This window comes from Bombus vancouverensis, chromosome 6 (genome assembly GCF_051014615.1).
Source record: "Bombus vancouverensis nearcticus chromosome 6, iyBomVanc1_principal, whole genome shotgun sequence".
Taxonomy (NCBI): domain Eukaryota; kingdom Metazoa; phylum Arthropoda; class Insecta; order Hymenoptera; family Apidae; genus Bombus; species Bombus vancouverensis.
The window spans coordinates 17,121,742-17,127,741 of record NC_134916.1 but is presented as its reverse complement, the minus strand read 5'-3'; positions in this window follow the sequence as shown (position 1 = coordinate 17,127,741).

The following is a 6,000-nucleotide window of genomic DNA, read 5'->3' as shown; positions in this document are numbered from 1 at the left end:
AACGTTCGATCAGTTCATGTACACGAGATACACGGTGACGATTTTCCATGGTTCTTGGGAACGATTTGAGCAAACAGACGACGGCGCTTCGTTTAACGCCGCTGTTACGAGACGGCAGATTGATGAAATCGTCGGTTATTCCTGCGGTCTTGCGGTGGACAATTTAATGCGCGTCTTTAAAGGACGTCGCATCGACCGATGTTTCTTTTGCACTAATAACTGGACGTTGCATAATTCGAACGAGATTCGCGGATGCGTGATTGGATCGTAAATGGAACATCTTTGCATTGTTTCCAGTTAGTAACCGCATAATATGGAACCTCGTGTCAATTATGTAACGTGGTTGCATCAGATCGCGTAGAATATTACCTTTTCGAACGGAAGAGAAATATCGGAGACCTTCGTCGATTATCACCCGTGTTATAAAATTGCTTATTCGCTGACTGTTTCGACGCAATTACGAGAGAAAGACGCGAAACATGTCGGTCACGTAACGATCCGAACGTCGAAACAAAGCTCTTCGGTAATTTGGCAACGAGTTGGGGTGAGAAGGTGAAAATCTTCGAGGTTAAATTCGAGACACGCGAAATTTGAATAATCTTCAGACGAAAGTCGATCTGGCAAGGGTGGCGAACCCTGTAATCTCGGCCACGTGCAATAACGACAACAGAAGGGGGGAAAATGGTCGGAGAGTGGAAAACGGGAGAGCGAACCAGTCGATAGCAGCCGGCTCAACCGTAGGAGGTTCGAGCGATAAGTATCTAATAGGAATGTAGTACGAGCTTGTAATAACCTTACACAACGAACCGGTGTAATACGATTGATGGTGAAAAAATTTATTTGCCCTTACCTGCCACGGATCCACGGAGCTACGTGAAAGTCCCTGGAATATAAGATTCGAGGGAATCGAGCGGCACTCACGAGTGCAATTCGCCAAATCTAATTTGCATGCGATCGAACGCGGAACCCACTTAAGCACGGAGTTCCGCCGTGGAAACTTCCCGCGGGGGAAAAAAGTTCTCGTCATGACTGCATTTCGTTTCGAGCTCGTTGAATTAGATGCCGGTATAATGCCGGCTTTCTGCCATTTTGATTATTTCGTTCTCCCGTTCGCTTGATACGGCTTTAATCCGTTTGTACGCTTGCTGGAACAAACCGTTCTGAATTTCATTTTTCCGAAAGGAGTTCATTCCTCTTGAATCGATTCTGCGAGTTTGATTTTACTTCACGATTAACAGAAAGTATTTCAATGTCACATAAATAGTATTTTAATACGGTCTGTTAGGTTTAAAGATAAGATATAGACGAGATTAAAATAGATATTTAACGTTACGCTAATGGAGCATGTTTAAAATATTCGCGAGGAAAGGATGTATTTAGTTAAAAGGACGTATTTTCTTAGATCGTGGTGAAATCAAACAAAAGGACAACGCGTATCGTGTTCTTCTTTCGGTCTTCGGTTATTCCATTAATAGTACATCGATAATTACTAGAATCATTTTAGTATCGAATACGATGAACGACAAGGGGGAAAGATATCGTCCTGTTGAACGAAGAATATAAAAATAATTCTCACTCATCGAATATTCGTAACACGTAATTCTCGAGCGACTAGATCGGAATCGGTTCTCTGACAATAATTCTTACGGAAGAGAATCTCAGGCCGTGATTCGTTTAAATTATAACGCCTAACGTTGTCGAGGCAAGCAAGCAAACACGAGGGCGCCGGGATCATCCCGATACTATCGATAAATTCAAAGAAGAGAGGGGTCCAATCCATTCGAAATGCCAGATCCATTTCGCGCCTGCTCGATCTTCCCGGAGGGCACAGCAGTGCCGTAAGGACTCGTAACTAGTTAGAGGGGAAGTGTTTTGTCCCTTCCTTTTTCTTCCTCTTTTTACCTCTTTCTCATCCTTTCGCCGCGACGCAACGATTGCTCGTACCATTTCCATGATGAAACAGCCGATGGTGGAGGGGCCATAGAAGGGGGCATGTAACGTGTCGACGACGTCTCGACGATGACTGGTGCATCCTGCTCGAGAGACGCGAACGAGAGACGCGTGATTCTCAGAAAAGGCCAGGTCTGCCTTCGGCCCGTCCGATAGAGTCATCACGTGTCGGCGCTAGGATAGTGGTTTTATTGTAACATATCGAACGTGGATACCAGTTGGGGGCCAGGTTCCGAAGGAGAGAGGGCTGCGGGCACGTTCTTTCAGGCCAGCAGCCACAGAGAAGAAACGAATTGCGGGGCTAGTTGTCCTGTATCGCAGCGGGATGTCTGAATGCACGGTGTATGATTGATCTGACACGTAGTGGGGGCACCGTGGTCTGGTCGCACGTACCTGGTACTTCGATTCGTTCAGCAACCCTTCGCCTTGGATCCTCTTTCCATCTTTGTTCGCCAACCGTTTGTCGATATTGCAAACCACGCATCGTCACGCGTTTACAATGGAAATCCAAAGGATCTTGTACCTAACGATCGCGTCTCGGTTGTAAAGCTGTGAAGCGTGTTTGCTCGCGTGTGCGCGTCCTGGGATAATTAGACCTTGGAGGAATCGTTTCGTGAATTTCCACGGTTGTTGCTGATCGTTCGATAACGTTGATAGACCGAAATTGGTTTCATCCTACGTTAATGACACCTTTTCAGAGAGCTTCAATTATCCCCCGCTTGTTCCCCTGCGGTCTACTTGGTCGGTCGGTCTCGTCGTCCATACGTGGTGCCGCGACAAAAACGCGAGCGAGAACGTGAGACGTGTTAATTAGAAAAATGACGAAACGAACCGCGACACACGCGGTGTTCTCGCTAACGCGAGAGCACGGCCCTCGCCCGGGCAAAATGCATTATCGTAAGTACAAGATTGCGTGTTTCAATTATGAGAAGGCTCGCTCCGAGGTATATTGGGATTGCTTCCATCCTTCTCTTCCCGTTGTCTTCTTGGTCCACACTGGGAGAATCGCTTCATCATAATCGGTCATCCAACGTTTTTCTACGGAGCATACCCCCCGCTGTCTCTACGCCCGGATATCTTAGCATCGAAATGCCGCGCTGACAGGCAAAGAATTTGATATCGTGATTAGCTCGTTACGGTATTGTGCGTTAACGCGTTGCCACGAACCCTGGGCCCTGCCCGATCGTCATTTCACTCGAAACGCGGCCGAGCGAGACTTTACGAGCCTTCGATTCGTTGTCGAAGACGCGGAGTAATTGATTTCGAGCCACCATATGCAAATAGGGGGATGGAAGCTGTGGTTCGTGGCCGATGTAAATGTTTAATTGGATCGTGCGGGTACGTCGAGGGAAAATAATCCTGTGGTTAATACGTGCGTGGGAACCAATTAATTATTAGAAAGGCGACGTCAGCCCCGGGAAAGCGTACATTTTTTCTATTAACTCTAAATATTTAAATATCTTGAAAACGCGTATAACAACATCGCAAGCTTTTCTGTTCTTCTTTCAAGTGTTTCACGATGTCTGCTAGTTTTCTTTTCTTAACCAAATCGAATCTAGAACAACAAAACGAATGAGAAGAGCTATCACGAACTGAGTCGAGTTTATTCTACAAATATTTAACTAATCGCTCATTTACCTATACATAATTACTTTTTCCTTTTCAAAAGATCAGGACGATTAAGTTTACGTTCGATAAGATTACTCCGTGGAATTTCTCGTATAAAAAGGCTGGTATTATAATAGTACTCATTCGATAAAGGTCAGTGTCGAAGGTGTATACGTCTTGTTTGCGAAAAAAGTGGCGAAGGAGTTTCTTGGCAAAGACTATCGGGTAGATCTGTCGGCGAGATTCGCCGAGTATTCGAAGGTGTTACTGGAACTCAAACTCGGCACTCTTCTATTTGCCGTTTGAGTCCTTTCGACAGGGGTGCAACGGCACGAACCCCCTTGCTCAACCATGGCCTCATTACCAAAGCAAATATTTTATAGACGAGCCCTCGGTGACGACTCGAGCAAGAATCTGAAGGAGGCGAGATGCTGCCGGAATCGATGTAAAAAAAGGCCTCGAATAAAGCGCGAGTTCCTTTTTCCTGTCTTCCAATCTCTGTCCTCGACCGAACCCCCTGGCTCCGACCTCGCTCCGTAGGCGGCGGGAAACGACAGGGGAGGAAGAGAAAGAAAATAGAAAGAGGAATCTCTCTTTTCACTGGCTCTCCCCGATTTACTTTTCAACTCGCTTGTTTTATATCCACTGTCGGCTCCTCCTTGTCCTCTCGAGTCGTCGATATTCCGACGTGAAACGATCGGCGTTAAAAATTAGATAGGTCGCGCGGCCTCTCTTCACCCTCTTCGCCCCTGTTTCCGTGCTTGCCGCGAAGTTGACTGAAAGATGGAAACGGGAACCACGGAGATGGAATCTCTTTCTTCTTACCGTGCACGTCTGCGTGAAACGAAGTCGATGATATTATTATGACAACGTAAGCTTAGCTTCACTACGTTCTTCGTTTAGTTTGGATCAATCGGTAGGACGAGTTTCGTCGGAACTAAAAAATCGCGATACCTTCTGCTCGATTGGATATACCGGGGACAAGCGTTTTAGCTTGTGTTTTACATGTCGAGATTTAGTTGAGACAGTGGGGTCTAGTCGTCCTGCGAATAGACGCGTGGAAGAAATACGAGACTCCTCCGGTACTCTCATTGTAGGATAATCGCTGTTAGTAGGATGATACGAAACCGTGTCGTCGCTTCTTACACCGATCTCGGAAAAGAAGCAGGTGTATCAATTCGACGAGTATATTTCTTTCCCGTCTATCGTTTCTTGAAATTCTTAATGACGTTAGAATATTCCAAGTTTGAAGATCCCCTTTCGTCGTCGCTGTAACGCACGATATTCTGGATCGTCAATTTCTATAATACGCTTAAATTGATCCTTTAGGCGACGCTGGCATTGACGCAGTGTGTCCTTTAGTGTTCGACTGAATCGTCAATTTGTCTAGCATTATCCAGAACGTAAGGAAAGGATGGAGGGTCGAATTGTAGAGGGGTGGCGAACTAAGGAAAGGAGGGAGGGGTGGGAGCAAAGGCGGACCCAGCGTCTCCAAAGGATTTCGTGTATTTAGGATAACAAGCTGCTCCGCCCCTGAATTGGTATGCAGAGACCCACGAGTAACTCCTTTATATTGACATATCGTGGAACGTGATCCAAATACATGCGACATTATACCGAATTGCGAACAAAGCTGGCGCCGCTGCAACGGCAGCAGCCTCGTCAAATTGTCCATGAATAGAAAACAAATCGTCCGTAAGGCAAATTCGTGTTCCCGGGGAACGACGTAGCCGTACGTACGAATCGATTACGAATGCGACTCGATGTCGAGACTGCGTCGATTTCGCTACCACATTGCGTTTTCACATTTATAATTACGAATTACGATGGAACGCGGTTGTATACGCAAATTTATATTTTTCTCAATGGAATTTGTTTCGCCCTTTGAACATTGTAACGAACATTTTTTACATCGAGTATCTTCTATATTCTTTAATATCACGATCTTTTATTACGACCGTGTAGATACGAGCGAATACACTTACGAACGTGACGTTACGTTCGACGTGGCTACGACACGAGGGTCAAAGGGTAAAATTTCAAACGCGAAACTCAGGAAACTGATATCGATGGGTCACGAAAAGCCGACTGAAAAAATAATAATAGGAAATGAAGGTCCTTTCCACGATCGCGCCGGCCAAATAACAAAGTAACCGAAGATGGATATCCGTTTCAAATATTCACGCCCTTTTCGCGCCGCGGCGTGAAATTGATGCGTTTAGGAACCCCTTTACTGGTAGGCGGACAGTTACGCCGGCATAAATATTGCCAAGAGCCCTGCTGACCACATGGCACAGATACGGCCCTGAATAATGTGCGTGCTTGCGTACTGCGTTTCCGCAGGCTAACCGAAAGATTTAACCATAGCCGAAACATAGCCAAACAGCAAATAATTTATTATTAATTTCATTGTTTCGTCTGTGCAATGAACATTAACGAACA